This window comes from Armigeres subalbatus, chromosome 2 (genome assembly GCF_024139115.2).
Source record: "Armigeres subalbatus isolate Guangzhou_Male chromosome 2, GZ_Asu_2, whole genome shotgun sequence".
Classification (NCBI taxonomy): domain Eukaryota; kingdom Metazoa; phylum Arthropoda; class Insecta; order Diptera; family Culicidae; genus Armigeres; species Armigeres subalbatus.
In genome coordinates this window covers 438606759-438626217 of record NC_085140.1, presented here as the reverse complement: position 1 = coordinate 438626217, position 19459 = coordinate 438606759, and the positions used below count along the sequence as shown (strand labels likewise).

General features: G+C 40.2%; 1 protein-coding gene and 1 long non-coding RNA gene across 3 annotated transcripts in view; one reads left to right on the top strand and one right to left on the bottom strand.

Annotated features, from left to right (window-relative positions):
* LOC134213637 (zinc finger protein ush) overlaps positions 1-19459 on the top strand; it is a 279132-nt gene that overhangs the window by 142257 nt on the left and 117416 nt on the right. The window lies entirely within an intron of this gene.
* LOC134213641 (uncharacterized) lies at positions 16283-16717 on the bottom strand. Its single transcript, XR_009979499.1, has 3 exons — positions 16590-16717; positions 16452-16529; positions 16283-16397 (listed from the first exon to the last, which is right to left on the bottom strand). It is a non-coding gene; the product is annotated as an uncharacterized LOC134213641 (long non-coding RNA).

The window sequence follows — 19459 nt, the reverse complement described above, 5'->3', positions numbered from 1 at the left end:
ATGCTGAATATACTCAAAAAAATAACACACATAATGCCAAATTGAAACTCTGAAACAACTGAAGTAGGACAACGGCTACGTATGTACCTTCCCATCGTTAATCGGTGCCAAATAATGATGACTGTGCGTCTGGTTGCAGTTCTCGGCCCATTCAACTCACTTTAAAGCTCCATATCGAGCTACAATGAAACCAATTCCACCGTCAACAATAATGCACCCAATCACTTTTCGAGCACAAATCGCGCGATACGGATCGCCGCACCGTCTTAGCATTGCAAAGCAAAACGCATAACAACCAAAGTGGACAACGACGACGAAAGCATGTGCGTTCGTGCTACGATAGGGCGGACCGAAAAAAAAATAATCAGGGAAAACTGAGCCATTGACTCTTCTTGAACAGTGCAAAATAGTTCACGCAGCTAGTTGCAACAAGATGATTTTTTCAGCACGAATTATATGGTGAAAAAATCGAGTTTTGCACACACTATTTTTTGCTGTGACGAATAATTGGCTTTAATATGATAAATCTGGACCAAAATGGTTCAGTCTGATTTACTTCACACGATTATTCTTGCCAATATATTATGTTGCTGCAGGAAAATGACAGATTCCATGTTATCGTGCCACATTGTATAGCTCTACAAACCATCAAACGATAGAAGATTCTTGTCATTTTTTTGTAAAAACTATAATAAAATGGATTCGAAATTTAGGGATTCAGAAATATTGGAGATGGAGAAATGGAAATTCTAATAAAACTTAATTTGAAAATTTATTTAAAGTTTAAAGACAACATTGGATTTTTATATTTAATTTAGGAACACAGTTTTGTGGTGAAATTGTCCAGTATTCAAACCATTAGTAGCCTTCTTCCCGCATAGAATGATTTCAAACATTAAACTTCCCAGCAAATGTTTTTCAACGAGGATATCATGATTGGATTATTAATGGTACACTCAACCCTCTTTTTACGGCAGTTTTTTATACGTCACTTCGTTTTACGGCACCCTTTTTACGGCACGTGACGTAAAAAGAATTTGAAACATTATTGACATCCAAAAGTAAGCCTATAAGAAGGTACTCTTAGAAACCCAAAGAACAAAGTAGATGCTTTGTATATTCATCATTTGCGTTCAACAATTGTTCCGTTCCAGGTCATCCAAGAATTTCCTGGAGTCTACACGCGTAACCAAGGACCTAAGGTCTACAAGCGTAGCGAAAAAGCTGTTATCTATTGTAAAAAATGGTTTATGACCTATTTGATATATTAAACCAAATTCCGTTCCAGGTCATACAAGAATTCCCTGGAATATAGGTCTTGAGATCTACCCGCGTAATCGATGGGCTGTTATCTCTTTTTTTAAATGGTTCATGCTCCATATAATCTATTAAGCGAAACTCAATATGCCTTAAGCAGCCGTTCCTTTCCTGGTCATCCAAGAATTCCCTAGACTCCTCAGCCGCGGATTCATCCCAAATATGTCCTCCGAGTGTTTGTCTTTCACTTGCGTCTCAAATATGAGTTGTTCTAAGATCTTCAAATTGTCCTGGAGTTTGAATCAAATGGTCTACCGAATCAACCAAGTCTTCCATGATGTATCCAGCCACGGTAACCACCCAATTATGTCCTCCAAGTATTCGTCTTTCGCTCGCGTCTCAAATCCAGGCATATGAGATGTAGTAAGATCTCCAAATCGTCCTAAAGTTTGAATCAAATAGTCTGCCGAATCAACCGAGGCTTCCATGATGTCCCCAGCCGCGGTATCAACCCAATTATGTCCTCCGAGTATTTGTCGTTCACTCGCGTCTCAAATGTAGGCATATTAGTTGTTCTAAGATCTCCAAATTGTCCTGGAGTTTGAATCAAATGTTCTACCGAATCAACCAAGGCTTCCATGATGTTTCCAACCACGTTAACCACCCATTTATGTCCTCCAAATATTTGTATTTTGCTCGCGTCTTAAATCCAGGCATATGAGTTGTTCTAAGATCTCCAAATTGTCCTAGAGTTTGAATCAAATGTTCTGCCGAATCAACCAAGGCTATCATAATGTCCCAAACCGCGGTATCAACCCAATTATGTTCTCCGAGTATTTTTCTTTCACTTGCGTCTCAAATCCAGACATATGAGATGTAGTAAGATCTCCAAATCGTTCTGTAGTTTGAATCAAATAGTCTGCCGAATCAACCGAGGCTTCCATGATGTCCCCAGCCGCGGTATCAACCCAATTATGTCCTCCTAGTATTTGTCGTTCACTCGCGTCTCAAATGTAAGCATATGAGCTGTTCTAAGATCTCCAAATCATCCTGGTGTCTGAATCAAATGGTCTGCTGGATCAACCAAGGCTTCCATGATGTCCCGGCCGCGGTATCAACTCAATTATGTCCTCCGAGTATTTGTCGTTCACTCGCATATCAACTGTAGGCATATGAGTTGTTCGAAGATCTCCAAATCGTCCTGGAATTTGAATCAAATGGTCTGCCGAATCAACCAAGGCTTTCATTATGTCCCCAGCTGCGGTATCAACCCAATTATGTCCTCCGAGTATTTTTCTTTCATTTGCGTCTCAAATCCACACACATGAGATGTAGTACGATCTCCAAATCGTCCTGGAGTTTGAATCAAATGGTCTGCCGAATCAACCAAGGCATCCATGATGTCCGCAGCCGCGGTATCAATCCAATTATGTCCTTCGAATATTTTTCTTTCACTTGCGTCTCAAATACAGGCATATGAGATGTTGTAAGATCTCCAAATTGTTCTGGAGTTTGAATTAAATGGTCTGCCGAAACATCCAAGGCCTTAATGATGTCCCCAGCTACGGTAACAACCCGAGCAGCACAAGTCAGACAAACATCCCAAGGATTATTTTTAGTTTTATAACGGTCATGAAATCCATTATGAAAACCATTAAAACCATTATGACTGTAAAATCAGCCTAAAACTAAAATGTTTGTAGGGATGGTTGTAGCAATTTGATTGTGTCTAAATTCGGTCAATTCATATGGGCCATGCCCTTTTTGATCCATAGAACCAAAGTGAATACGGCTACAACTATTGTTCCATTGAAGATCATCCATGAATATCATCCATCCCTGAAATATAAGCTTTACGGTCAACACGTGTAACCAAAAGGCTGTCATCTCTTAAAAAAATTGCTCATACCAGTTTTGATCCATAGGACTAAATTGGATAGCTCTTCAACTATTGTTCCATTCCAGGTAATTTAAGAAAGTCATGGAGTACAGGTCTTCAGGTCTACAGGATTATGGTTTTTAAATGGTTCATCCTATTTTGATCCATAGATCCATATTAGATACGCATTCAACAATTATTCCATTCCAGGTCATCGAAGAAATCTCTGAAGTCTAGACTTCGTGGCTGGGGACATAATGGAAGCCTTGATTGATTCGGCAGACCATTTGATTCAATCTCCAGAACAATTGGGAAATCTTACAACATGTTACATGTCAGAATTTGAGACGCAATTCGCAAACTATCCAAATTCCAGGACAAATTTGAGATCTTATAACACCTCATATGCCTTGATTTGAGACGAGCGAAAGACAAACACTCGGGGAATATAATTGAGTTGATATCGCGAGTGAAGAAATCATGGAAGCCTTGGTTTATTTTTTGATAGACCACTTGATTCAAACTCCAGGACAATTTAAAAATCTTACAACATCTTACATGCTAAAATTTACGAATCAAGTGAAAGACTAATACTCAGAAGACAAAATTGGGTTGACACCGCTGCTGAGGACATCGTGAAAGCCTTGTTTCATTCGGCAGAACAATTGATTAAAACTCCTGAACAATTTGGAGATTTTAAAACATATCATATGTCTGGATTTGATACGTAAGTGAAAGACAAATAATCGAAGGTCATGGTTGGGTTGATATCGCGACTGGGGCACCATGGAAGCCTTGATTGATGCATTACACCATTTGATTCAAACTCCAGGACAATTTGGAGAGATTACAACACCTCATATGTCTTGTTTTAAGACGCAAGTGAAAGACAAATACTAAGAGAACATAATTGAGTTGATACCACGGCTTAGGACATCACGAAGGTTTTGGTTGATTCGATAGACCATTTGATTTAAACTCCAGGACAATTTGAAGATCTTACAATATCGAATATGCCTGTGTTTGAGACGTTAGTAAAGGACCAATACTCAGAAGACAAAATTGGGTTGACACCGAGGCTGGGGACATCATGGAAGCCTTGGTTGATTCTGTAGATCTCTTGATTCAAACTCCAGGACAATTTGCAGATTTTAAACCATCTCATATACATGGACTTGAGACGCAAGTGAAAGACAAATACTCGGAGGGCACGATTGGGATGATACCGCGGCTGAGGACATCATGCAAGCCTCAGTAGGTTCGATAGACCATTTGATTCAAACTCCAGGACAATTTGGAGGTCTTAAAACATCTCATATGCCTGAATGTGAGACGTAAGTGAAGACAAATAATCGGAGGACATAATTGGGTTGATACCGCGGCTGGGAGCACCATTGAAGCCTTGGTTAATTCATTAGACTATTTGAACTCCAGGACAATTTGTAGATCTTACAACACCGCATATGTCTTGTTTTAAGACGCAAGTGAAAGACAAATACTCAGAGAACATAATTGAGTTGATACCACGGCTTAGGACATCATGAAGGCTTTGGTTGATTCGATATACCATTTGATTTAAACTCCAGGACAATTTGGAGATCTTACAACTCTCATATACCATTATTTGAGACGTTAGTAAAAGACCAATACTCAGAAGACAAAATTGAGTTAACACCGCGGCTGCCGGCTGCCGCGTAAAGGCTGCCTGCTGCTGCTCTATTCGTCAACTTCGTTCTGTAGGATGTCGGCTATCCTGGACGTCGCTCTTGCGACCGGTCTCCACTGTTCTGGTCTCCGTTCCACATGCTTCCAACATCGCACGCCTCTCCGTTTTGAACCGGGGACATGTAAACAGGATGTGTTAAGCCGTTTCTGTCACGTCTTAGCATTGCGGACAGGCAGGAGAAGCCGCGTGTCCGAACCTGTGTAGGTACCACTTGAAGCATCCGTGGCCTGTTAAGAAATGGGTCAACTGCTAATCCATGCCGATACACTTGGGACTAGGCGATGGGTCCACCTTCCCTTAGCCGAGTTGTTCCACTCCCTCTGCCATTTGGCTACCGTTGCTGCCTTGATATTCCTTCGAGCGTTATCGGTGCCCCTAAGGGCGTAGCACTCCTCGTCTTCCTCCACCACCAGTTCGACAGGCATCATGCCCGCGAGTACACATGCCGCTTCGCGAGATACGGTGCGATATGCGCTGATGACTCTCAGGCACATTAGCCTATGAGTACTCTCCAGCTTTCGCACGTTCCAGTTCACGCTCCACGCTCAACGCCGATCCCCAGGCTGGACCTCCGTATCGTAGTATTGAAACTGCCACGCTTGCCAGCAACCTGCGCTTAGTGTGCCGCTATCGATAGTGCCGCTATCGCCGTCGACGCGCGCTTGCAGGCGTAGTCGACGTGACTTTTAATGCTGAACCTATCGTCGATTGTTTCAGAGATCACTTGGAGGTGATGTCGTAGCCACCGACTCTAATTGTCGCCTCTTGAACCGATTTCCGGTTGTTAACGACTATCATCTCCGTTTTATGATGGAGCTTCTTGCTGCGCAACCATTCCTCCACTATACTAATCGAATAGGCTGCAGTCAATTCGACCTCCTCGATGGATTATCCGTACACGGTCATGGTTATGGTTACGTCATCGCCGAATCCCACTACTTGACTCCTGGTGGGAACTTTAACCTCAGCACGCCATCGTACATCACGTTCCACAGCAATGGACCCAAAATTGATCCCTGTGGGACATTTGCCGAGATGGGGGCGCTAACCAAGCCTTCGTCTGTCTCGTAGATCAATACTCGATTCTGAAAGTAACTTCTCAGAATCTTGTACAGCCGTACCGGTACTCCCAGCCGAACCAACGAGTTCGCGATCTCCATCCAGCACGCACTGTTGAATTCATTCCGCACATCGAGTGTTATTACTGCGCAGTAACGTATACCACGCCGCTTGCATTCGATGGCAACCTTTGCAGTGTCAACCACCGATTTAAAGGCACCCAGAGTAGACCTTCCTCTCCGAAAGCCGAATTGCTCGCTTGATAATCCTCCTACCTTCTCCACGTACGGTGACAGCCTGTTCAGGATCAACTTCTCCAGTAGCTTCCCTACCGTGTCTACTAGACAGATTGGTCTGTACGCTGAGGGGTCCAGGACCAAACGTTGTCTCTTCCATATATCCGGGAATGTCCGCTCGTCCAGACACCTCTGCATGGCAAACCTAAACATGTCCGGATTAGTCATTATGGCTGCCTTGAACACCAAGTTCGGGATCCCGTCCGGACCAGGTGCTTTACTCGGGTGGAGAGACTTTGCCACCGTCATTAGCTCCTCTACCGTCACCCTCGCCACGGCTTCGTTATTTGATCCTACTATCGCTGCTTGCGGCCAAGGGGTTGGGCCGTGGTGCGGGAATAGTGCTTCGATTATCGTCTCCAGGCTCGTTGGACATCGCTCGGGAGGTGCCAGTGCTCCTATAGGCGTCTTCCCATGGGTTCGAGTTGGCCCTCTGGCACAATCTGTCGGAGCAGGCTTTCTTGCTTTCTTTGATGGCCTTGTGTAGAGCCAATCTCGCTGCTTTAAATTGTTTGATGCGTTCCTCCCTCACTTCCGTCGAGCGTGTCCTTTGCGTTTTCCTTCAGCCCGGAGGCAGGCTGCTCGAAGGGCTGCAATATGCTCGCTCCACCAGTATACCTGTGGTCGACAATTCCGTGGTCGTGCCTTCCTCGGCATAGTAGCGTAGCAGGCTTGTGACAGAACCGCAGCCAGTTCATCCCCACTCAAACTTTCCGTGTTTTCCTCTTTCCTTCCTTTCCGTGCTTCACTGAAGGTACTACTGTCGAAGTGAGCGACCTTTCACGCTCTGGTTGTAGGAGGAGTGGCTCCCCGACTTCCTCTCTTTGCCTCGCTGATTATCCTGTAGCCAGATGATCATTATGGGTATAGCCGTCGTCGACCTTCCACTGCAGGTCACCGGCCAAACTTGGACTGCAGAATGTTAAAATCTATTATCGATTCCACTCCGTTTCGCTGGAAGGACCTGCGGGAGCCGTCGTTTCCTAGTACGACGTCCAGCTTAGCTAAGGCCTCTAGTAGCGTTTGCCCTCTCCGGTTAGTAAGGCGGCTTTCCACTCCACTGAGCTCCGTCGCCCACGCATTGAAGTCCCCTGCAATGACTACTGGCTTGCGACCTGCCAGGTCTGATGTCATCCGATCGACCATCTGGGTGAATTGCTCCATCAGCCACCTTGGCGGCGCATAGCAGCTGCAGTAGTACACTCTATTTATCTTAGCTATATGCACCCTCCGCTCTCGTGTTTACCACTTCCTGGATCGGAAATCTTCTCGTCGTACAAATCGCCGCTGATCTGAATCCGTCTGCTACCCAGTTCCCGTTATCTGCGGGGATGCGGTACGGGTCCGACAGGATAGCTTCCGATGTCGTGACCTCGTCCAGCTGCTTACAGCAAGGGAGAAAGAAGCATATAAAAACAAATATGAAAAAGTAAAGAAAGAAAAAATAAAGAGAAATAAGAATGAATAGCAATTATTTAAGAACAATAAAGAAAACGAAAAATCGAAAACGAATACAGAAAGAAAGATAAAATAATAATAAAGAAAAAATAAAGATATGAAAGAAAAACAATGGATGAAGAATAATAAGAAATTAAATTAATGAAGAATAAATAACATAGAAAGAAGAAAGCAAAAAAAGAAAATAAATGAAAAAGAAGAAAAAATAACAAGAGCAGAGAAGTAGAAAATTGAAGAGATAATAAAGAATACAATGACGAAAATCGGAATAACAAAGAAGAATTGATTTCTCACTTCTCAGTTTCTTCTCTAGTTTTAAATTTCGCCCTTTTTCCACACTTCTCACTGTTGACGACTTACGCCATACTCCAAACATCACTTCCCACTTCTGACTTTTTTTTTTCACTTCTCTGGTGCATCAAGTGTACCGGAAGCCAAAATGTACATACTTTTTAATGACCATAATGTTTATCAATCGACTCATTTCGAAAAATTCAGATGATGTCTGTCTATGAGCATGAGCATGAGCATGAGCATGATTGACCGCCCACGGTTGCTACTCCGTTATTGCCAGGTCAGCTGTAATTACACAGAGAACCAACAGATGAAGTTTGGGACTAACATCATCTTCAATGTGTAAGAACTGGTGACCCAAAAAATAAGCAATACCAGCGCCGGCCGTGTCCGAATGCAGGTCAATTAGGTAATAGGTAGGAAATTGTTGACGTGATACTCGCTTTGATAGAAGCCGACGAGTCATCTGCACTTCCACGAGAGATCACTGGGATGTTGGATATATGGGGTAGGGAGTGTGGCAGGGTTCGTTTTGGTAAACGGCATGCCGTGTATAGCGTGTAGTTTGATCGATGAAAACAATACTAATTTCTTTAATGGCCGCACAAAGCAGAACAAATTTTCGGTGATCGGCTGATCATTCTGCTTACCGCACAAAGCAGAATAAAACTATGATGACCGGCCGATCGTTCTGCCTACTGGAGAAAACATGCCTAGACGCGATTTAAACTTTTACTTTCTAATTAGTTTACACACACGCACGAAGCAGAACAACATTTCGGTTACCGGCCGATCGTTCTGCTTACCGCACTGAGCAGAACAAAATTTCGATGACCGGCCGATCGTTCTGCTTACTGAAGAAAACACGTCTGGACGCGACCTCCGATCGATCTACGTCCAATGCAAAACACGAACAAATCTGCACTGCACTGATTGTTACACTTTCCAGTTCACTCGCCCACACAGCAGAATAAGATATTTTGATAACCGCGTGACCGTACTGCGTCCAAAACAAAATACGAAAACACTTGCACTCTTTACGATTTATCAACTTATATTTATGCCGTGGATTATTCCACGACGAAGAAAAATCTTACGAACCGACGAGCACTTCAACATGATCTATCAAACACTGTACATTTTGTATCGCAACTCGCAACGATTGCTCCTAAATCTTACCCTCACCTACCTTCAGCATATACTAAATATTACTCCACTCATTCTTTATTTTCATCCTAGTGCTCATTTACATACCTTACGCCAAACTGAACACTTCATATGATAAGGTACATTCATTCTTCTACTGATAAAATACCACCATTAAGTACTGATTCCGGTATTCGCACAGTTTTTTCTAGAAAAGAAGCGGAATTGAAAATAAGGATATATTTAGCTGTTGATAGCTAATCGAAAAGCTAATGTCAATCAGCAAACCTTATTTTATCTCAATTTGAGGTTAAATAAGAATGCACAGCCAGACGTATTTTGTTAATTCACGTTTATTTTACATGTCGGTTACTTTTCATTATTTTATTTTGTGTGAGTTATGTTTTATTTAGTTTTTCAACTATTGGTCACACTTATGTATTCCATTATTGCAATGTAATGCATTATCTTAAAAACATGAGCAAGATTTATTGCCGTTTATATAGAAGTAGAAGTGTATTTAAAAAGTGTAGAAAGTTTTTCAATCTCTGAATGTGTAGCAATGCAAGGGTAAACAATAAAACACTCAAAGTGAGCGATTGTTCATTTAAATTTTAACTGTAGTACTAAATTATTTCTTCAATTCAATTCTTCGACATATCATATGTTGCTTATATGTTTTAGATATAAACTCTTATCAGCCGATTGTCAAAAGATGATATACTAATATCTATTTTATGAACAGTTTTTTTTAATGCTAGACAATGTATTTACACTAGAAACTCTGAAGTTCCGTTTATTCTGTTGGGATAGATTATTTATGTATCACTTTCTGCTCAGTAAGCAGATTCCTCTAGAATCATTTATTTTATTTTGTTAAACATTTGACTAAGTTATATCTCGCGTTTCCGTTTCTCGGATCGTACACTAACGACATAGCCAAAAGTGGCCTGCCCCTTAGACAATGCGTCAAAACCAACATTGTTGAACATTTTTTCAATAAGAAATAAACAAAGTTGCGAATGATATTCCCGGCAAGGTCCTAGGGTAACGGCTGTATTTTGGACCGGGCTCTTATTTTGGACCACCTAGCTGAATTTTGTATTTATATCACACAAAACTAAATAAAACGTGCAATATTTAAATTTTATTGCACAAAGAAACTATCCATAAGGTATTTCCTACATTTGTTTCTTATAAAATATTTACCCATGCCGGCTGGATTAGACCAAAAATAAGACGACATTGTAAAATTGAAGTCAACTTTCAAAAGCTGTAAGTTTATTTGTACATAGATTTAAACCACGTGAATGATGTTGTTGACTCATTAAAACCTAATTGAAGCAGTTTCATATCTTGAACGAAACATTGTAAGTTTAAAAACAGTATTCTGAGGCATGTCCAAAATAGGTTCATTTTTTATTGAACCGAACATATTTTCGACATATCTTCCTTTTAAGTTCCAGATCTCCTAAACCCTTGCTTTTAGCAACCATCAGCCTCTCTAGCATCAAACCATTCATAAATTACTGTTCATACCGCATTTATAAATTACCGTTTATTGATGTAAGCCCTAGAAAAATGTCTATTAACCCAACATGTAACTGCCTTTATTATTTCCGTACGAAAATACTGCCTATGATCGCATATCAGTCCCACCTTTGCTGTAATTCCTATCCATATTTGTCCCATAATATGCGATTGTGAGCAGAATAGTTGAGAAATCTCTACGACAAGAACCAATCTTTGCTATAGCTCTCCGTCCGTGCTGCCTGCCAATGCAACAGAGTTCCGCGTTCCACGATTATGTTTCGTTTTGAAAAAGAATATGCAATGAGCAAGGAAGAACCAGGCAACCCACCACTATCAATGGCGCAAACGGAACAGATCTAACAAACTACATAAAAAATATGCAGGGTATGTATGCAGGTGTATACATCATGGCAATGGGCCACAAGTTTGTTTTGCTTTGACGATGCTGTACCGAGTGGTACTGATATTGAAATTAGTTTCAATACCCTAAGCTTGTAGATATTGTTCTAAGCTTTGAATGCCTATAAAAATGTATTGCTTCACAAGGACTTTCAGGATGAAAACGCCGAAAATGCTGGAGATCACCAATTTAATCCAATAGTAACATAACTTTGCAAGCAATACAAAATTGTTCGAGTGGTCCAAAATATGTTCAACAGGTGGTCCAAAATAAAAACAGGTGGTCCAAAATTAAATCCCACATATCCTCAGAATCCATGGTAGCTTGGCTCTTTCAGTGGGACTTACAACACTCCCACCTACAAATCCTACTTAGCATTCACCACTTTTTAGTTGCATAGGGAATTGATCAAGTATTATTACAAAATCTAACTTTTATTCGACAAAATTGTTCGGCCATCTCCCAAAGTGGTCCAAAATACCTCCCTTACCCTATACCCGGCACAGTCGCGAATACTAAAAAATAGAAAAAAAATTGCCAAAACTCTATATAAAAAACTATCGAAATAACTATCTGGAGCTATTACACTACTTTTTATTTTCCATTATTACCGCACTTTATTAAACAGCAAGCCTGTCGACATGTTAGCATAGCATAAAACCCTTCCACAAATCGTAGATGGAGTTGCAATCTACAATTAAGTGGACCCGATTTTTTTCCACACACCTAGCCACGTCCTTACATGTGTTTTCATTTTATAATTGTCCTATCATCTGCTTAAGAAAGCGCTCGGAACCGAAACAGCTTTCACATATGAAGGAGATAAACAAATGGCAAATATATAGGGTAAGGGAGGTATTTTGGACCACTTTTGGAGATGGACGAACAATTTTTCGAATAAAAGTTAGATTTTGTAATAATGCTTGATCAATTCCATAAGCAACTAAAAAGTGGTGAATGCTATGTAGGATTTGTAGGTAAAAATGTTGTAAATCCCACTGAAAGAGCCAAACTATCATAAATTCTGAAGATATGTTAGATTTAATTTTGGACCACCTAATGAACATATTTTGGACTACTCGAATAATGTTGCATTGCTTGCAAAACTATGTTACTATTAGATTAAATTAGTGATCGCCAGCATTTTTGGCATTTTCATCCTTTAAGTCTTTTTTAAGCAATACATTGTTATAAGCACTCAAAAGCTTAAAACAATATCTACCAGCTAAGGGTATTGAAACTAAGATCAATGTCAGTACCACTCAGTACAGCATCATCAAATCAAAATAAACGTGCGGTCCATGGCCGTGATGCACGCAACTGGTCACTTCTACCCTGTCATATTTTTTATGTAGTTTGCCAAAGCTGTTCCATTTGCGACATTGATATTAGTGGGTTGCCCGGTTCTTCCTTACATGCCGGAGACGAGCCAGCCTAGGGCTGAAAGTCTCCTCAATAAAGATACTAAAAAAATCTTTCTTACTCTTTGCACATTCTTCTACCAAACGAAACATAATCGTAGAACGCGGAACTTTTTTGTATTGGCAAGCAGCATGGACGGAGAGCTCTAGCAAAGATTGGATCTTGTCATGAAGCTACTAACTATTTTCGTATGAACATAATGAAAACAGTTACATGTTGGTTTAAATTTTTCTGGGGGTTACATCAATGAACGGTAATTAAAAAATGCGGTATTTACAGTAATTAATGAATGGTTTGATACTAGAGAAACAAATGGTTGGTAAAATCAAAAGTTTAAGAGATCTAGACCTTAAAAAGAAGATATGTCGAAAATATGGATATATTAACTAATGAATATGTATAGAATCACAATCGGAAGTAGGAAAGAATCGGAGCTGATGTTGAACTTATGAATTTGTGTAAAAACAGAAAGATAGCCTAACGAATGGATGGAAGACATCCACAGCTACACTTAAAGAGATAGCGAAGAAGAAAGTGAATAATATTGGCTTGATCTCACCAAATATGAATCGATCTCCGTTGAATACTACTGTCATCTTTCTCCTTAGCGGAACAGTAGGTGTCGAAAGCCGAGCATCTAGCGGCATCTAGCATCTATTGACGCTGTAGCACCAGCATTTTGCTATCTGCTATCGTGTGCTTAGATGACAGTCAATTAAGGCTCCAAATTGAATACTTTTGAGGCTAACTTGGTCTTGTGGGCTATCTTGCAATATCAAGGCTTGATCAATACTTCGAACTAGTCTTCATGATGTCATCACCAAGCGTCAAGGTAAAGCGAGATTCATCTGCCCTAGTCTTAATCCACCATCTATGAACGCTGGTTCAGGAATCATATTGTGACTAAATTTGGATTGAACATAAAATCAGCATTAAAATCATGTCAGAAGAGAAGTGGTATAAAACGGCTTAGGTAATAGATTGACAAAACTAAAGCCAATCCTTAGAATCCCGGGCTCATTATTGATTTTTTATTGGGAAAGTTTGTTCACTTAATAATTTCTGCCTTTTAATACTTAACCATGTCGGTACAACAATGAATCCGGAAACATGAGCATCAAATCTTGAAAATCCGAAAGTCTCCTACAAATTTAGCTGGCCAGCATGCGAACGATTACAAGTTAAGGTTTTAGCATCGGGTATTTCATAATCACATACGCAAACAGAAGTCCTTCGAAATAGATTTTTCGAAAAAAAAAATGAATCCTGAAAAGAAAACAGAAAAAAATGACAGAGCAAATAAAAAATACGTCTTGCCTGGCCGACGCCTACTTGATTCCCTCCTCAGATGATGTCTGTCTATCCGTAAACAAAAATATGTTCCCTGTCATAAAACGAGTTTATACAATCCCATTGAATTCCACCACTTAATTGTATCTTGACAGATACGTATTTCGACCTATAATTTAGTGGTGGAATTCAATGGGATTGTATAAACTCGTCTTATGACAGGAAAACATTCCACTAAAAAGCTCAAAATAATTTTCTAATAAAAATATTTTTTTTTCTCGTTCTTACACTTGACCGACGCACCGACCGACGTTGCATATAGAGATGGCGTAAATTAATCGATTATTTCGATTAATCGATTCATCGTTGTGATAATCGATTAATTTTGAATCGATTACTACCCAAAAATTAATAGATTTAATTATCGACAAGAATTGAGAGTAAACTTTTAGTTACTCATCGATGAATCAGGATTTTACGACATCTTTAGTTGCACACGATGGATAATCCTGTCTCTTTTTTTTTAATTTTATTTGCTAATTATCTAATACATGCATTCAACTCTTAGACTATGTGTTCCGTGTTTTCTTAACACTATCATCCTTATATGCTATGTTACAGTTTTAGTTATTATTAATACATTTCAATTGTCTTTGGCAGTTAGAATTTTTCCTCTGGTTTAATTGAACCATGTAGGAATTAAAATGTTTTCAACTTAAACTAAACTAAACCTATTTTATACTAAGGGTACAAGGAGATAATCTTGTCTCAATGTTTCGGATCAGACTGTGTTCAGAAAATAATTAAAAATATGTTTGTTGCAAAGAGGCGTGTGAAAACGTTTAGCTCGCTTTTCTTGTACTGATTTTCTTGCAAAAAGTTGCATTCGGAGGTGTGTTAAGAACAGGCCGGATAAGACTATGGGCTTTGGAAGTTATGACCAAAATACTATTTTCACACAAAAAGTCTTCTATAGCAAATTGGTTAGCTCGGACAATGGGCTCAAAAACAATGGGCAGGTACTATTTCTACAAGAAATGCAAGAGGATTATTTTTCTTTTGAGGGATCAGGGATTCTATTTCTCATTTCTTACTTTTCACTCCTGACTTCTTATGGTTACTTTTCCACATCTTATTTCTTGTTTCTCTGGTCTCACTTCTCGATTCCTTCTTCCACATCTCACACATCACATCTTACATCTCTCTATCTCTACTCACTTTCCACTTTTTACTTCTCACTTCGCATTTCTAACTACTCATTTTTTACTTTTCTCATTTTTCTTCAAACTTTCAACTCTCACTCTCCCTCCAATCCCGATCCTAACTTTTTCTTTTTTATATGAAATGAGAAGTGACAAATGAGGAGTCATCATTTCCTATTTTCCACTATACACAACCTGAGCAAAAAAAATCCAACTATTTGGCGAAAAGGCCAAATGACGTGACATCACGTGACAATTCGAATTATTGTAGATGAAGTGCGCATCATGTACACAAACGTTTTATTATGCACAATGATTTCTACAAGTATTCTAGCAGCACGCATGTTCCACATAAGTTTCAGTCACAATCAAGTTGGGGGCTGACATACAGTGCATCTGATCCTAAATAAAGCTTGCCAACATTTTTCTCCAGAAGTTCCTCGAAGAGTTTGACCTGGATTTTCTCCATAAATTACAGTTGAAATTCTCCCAGAAGTTTCTTTTTTTTTATGAGTTCTCCCAAGAATTCTTACAGAATCTTCTCATGGAAATTTTCCGGAAATTCCTTCCGAAATACAGTCAAACCTCCATGAGTCGGTATTGAAGGGACGATCGACTCATGGAAACATCGAGATGTTGAATAGAAAATACTTGAAAAGCTGTTTGAAACGACCATCACATAACCCCAGAAAATATGTTTTAATATGGCACAATTTGCTTCCATGAGTCGATATTGAGTCATAGAACATCGACTCATGGAGGTTTAACTGTACTCCGGCATTTCCTCCATAATATATTCCAGAAATTTCTCCAAGATTTCCCACTGATAATTCTTCCGCAGTTTTTTTTAGACATTTCTATGTCTATTCTTCTGGCAATTGCTTCAGGAATTCCTCGGACATTCCTGTCCATTCCTTCAGGAAATTCCGTTTGAAACTACTCCGTAAAATCCTTCCGTCATTCTCATGAAATTTGTCTGAAAACTTCACCAGGAATTCTTCCGGCAATCCATCTAGGAATTACCTCGACAATTCCTCCATCAACACCTCCAAAAAATTTCTTTCCCGATTTCTTCATAAATTTCTCCTTTGGCAATTCCTGAAGCTGTCATAAGACGAGTTTAACACAATTCCATTTAATTCCACCACCTCGTAATACTTTTACATATACGTATTTCGACTTTCGAAAAGTCGAGTCAAGTACGAGACACTGAAGACGACCTTACAGTAGAAGTCGAAATTCGTATGTTCGGAATCGGTCCAAAGAAAGACTATATTTCTGTAGCAGTCTTGTGATCAGCTCAAACTAAAATTATGATCAGTTTTACCAAAAACATAAACATATACAATATACACACTTACAAGAAATAGTTTCCTTGTGTCGCGAATTGTTACGGATGCTATCGATTATTATCGATTAGAAATACGATGCTAACCTGTTCCAATATAATTCCATTATTTACAATTTTTATAATTTATCGTCTACTCACAAACTATTGCTGAGCGCGTTTTACTCCCAACTCTCCTAGTGCGATAAACGCAACCTTTGTTGCTCGTGTCTAGGTTACCTAGATGGAAGTTTTCTGTATTGATATTCAGCACTATTACAACAATGTATTCCAACTTACGATTCTTCAAATCTTGCTCGCAACTTAACTATTTTCTACCTTGTCTTTCTCGGCTCAATGTCAATTACCTCTGCACAATTAAACTCGAATTTAATAACCGCCAGTACTCTTCACTCGTAAACTTTTTTCCTTCTATTTGCCTTTTCATGTTTTGCTAAATCGTAAACAATCAACCTCATAGCATGTTGTTGTAGACTGGTTCTGCATACATCTCACCCTGCTGATAGCGCTCACTGCTCACGTTTCGTTAGCATTGACGGTTGGAAGAGCTCGACGCCGTCAACAACATATATGTAAAAGTATTACGAGGTGGTGGAATTAAATGGAATTGTGCTAAACTCGTCTTATGACAGTGAAAACTTCCACTAAAAAGAGATAAATAATTTTCTTGAACTCCTGAAGGATTTTTCCGTCCATTCCTTTGAAATTTTTTTCTTCGACGGTTTCTTCGGCAATTCCTTGTTCCGCCTGAAACTGTTTTCCGAAATTCCCCCCGAAAACTGTTCGGTATTTATTATAGGAACCCATCCATGAATTTCTCCGCCAATTCCTCCATCAATTCATTTGCCTTTTTTCTAGGAATTTCTTCAATTCATCCAGCAATTTCTCCACCGATTCCTCTGGAATTTTTTGTAGAAATTTTTCCGGCAATAAATTCCATAAATTCCACAAGCAGTGCTGAAATCAATTTTATGAAATCATATTTAGTCTACAAAGTATGACCCGAACTGAAGTGCATTCAACTTTACTGAGACGTCCAATTATCTATGAAGATAGAAACATGTTTCCACCGATATTTTTATCATTGCTAGGAATTCCAACAAAGAATTGTATTGATGATAATTATACATTTTTTCAATTCATTATGAAGCATAAACTCCCTCTGTAGTAGAGTTACTAAGTTTCGAGACCGATGCGTCAAGAACAACTCGTTGGCGTTTCATTTATGTCGAATAATGTTTGCTTGAGGGCATCAACTGATCAGATTGTCAAAATCACTTTATGATCTTCTTCATAACAAATGACTTCTAAAGTACAGTTCCACTAATTTGAAGAAAATTCTCAAATGACGAACCTTGAAAGGTTGAAAAATACAGATCTACAGGCTCACCCTATTCAAGAAGACTTTCTTCATCGCTCGCTCGGTTGATCCAAACCTTCAGCGTAGAGATATCATAAAAATCAAAGAGCACCACAACAGCAGCTTTCAGCCACACGAGGAAAAACCGCGTGTGCGCGCACTTACCGAGGATGCTGAGGCTTCGATCCTTCCCCCATTCCCGATTCCGCTTCGCTTAGTGGTCGTTGTTGTTGTTGTTGTTGTTGGCCAGTTTGCTGCGAAACTCTGGAGCGAAAACAATCGTGAGATATTTATTGCCCTTCGATCGCCAGCCCGATATCAGTTTTCAATTGGTGCAATCGTTTGTTTCCAGAACTTTATCGGCGCGCCAGGATCTTTTCGCGCGTCCGCATTTTGTTGCGTTTTTTCCCCGGTGCTCGCTTTGTTCCACGGTGATCTCTTTCTGTGGGTACGCTGAGGAGCAATGGTTCAATATGCTTCAACGACTCCATATACTAATTTCTTCAATCTACAGAAACGGATCATTCAATCTCAACTATTAGGCCATGTTCAGTATTTCTTACTATACTCTGTCTTCCAGTTTTGGAGCTGGGTTCTTAATTACATGCATAAGACCGAAAGTCCTTCTTATCCCAACAGTGCACTTAAGACCATTTTCCCTTACCAACGTGCGCTTCTTCAGTGCTTTGTCAGCAACCGCAGCAGCAGCTTACCAACCAGCCGGAGCGTCGTCATCGACTCTCGGTGCGAGTCGCACATTTCCCGGCCGGTTTTCCTCCCACCATCCCAGTAGTGTGTGGCACGGAGATGTGGCTCGTGCGGCGAGCGGATGGCAGCGGAAGAAATTGGCGGAGGACATTCCGCCACGATGTAGCTACATAATTGTGGAAATGTACATTTTGTGCATTTTTATAGTCGGCTACAAATTTATATTTATCGACTTCGATGCGATGTGTTCTTTCGCAACTTCGCGCAATGGGGCACACAAACAGCACAAACACACGTACATCGCAGATGTTGGGTGCGATCCGAGCGTGAACATACCGTTTCGGATGGGACTCTTTTGTTGTCTTGCGGTTCGAGGGTTTCCCCTCTCCAACCCTGCGCTGTATTACGGTGAACGTGGTTTGGAAGGTTGGGACAAGTCGAGTGGGTGGCAGGAAGCTTTATTTGAAATTCGCATTGTTTTTACGCTTTTGCGGTTTTTGCGTCTTTGCCATTTTCGCGCCATTGACCATTATTGATGGCCACGATGCTACGGCTGGCTGGGGTTTTCGGTCTGGATCTCGTCAGCCAAAGTGGCGAACCTGCAACAGACTCGCTGTCTCTGTAACTATCTGGTTCAGTGGATTTCAATGCTGCTTAGTCAAATTGTTTTGAGAATTTCTAGAATCAATAGACGAATTTCTGATGACAATCAATGCAAGCAATACCAAGTGCTTGTACATAGGAGATATTCTCTATACAATAGCTGCTCCGAATAAGTGTGTCAAAGTGTTATTACCTACCACCCAAAGCGGGGTTGACGTTTTCGGCGGCGGTGCGCCACCTTTTTGTTTTTTAACTTGAGATCGATCGTATGATTTTCCCCGTCTCTTTCGAGGAAGACTGCGTAGGTTAATCCTATACTTAAGGCAAGACGACGTTTTCGCCAAAGCATGTCTCGTAAATGCACTGCGGTAAAAAATATCAACATTATCATTCATGTCTGTAAATCGCTATAAAATATAAAATTGACCACCAAAATCGACTCGTTCATCCCATAGATGACAGCTATTTCGATGTTTGA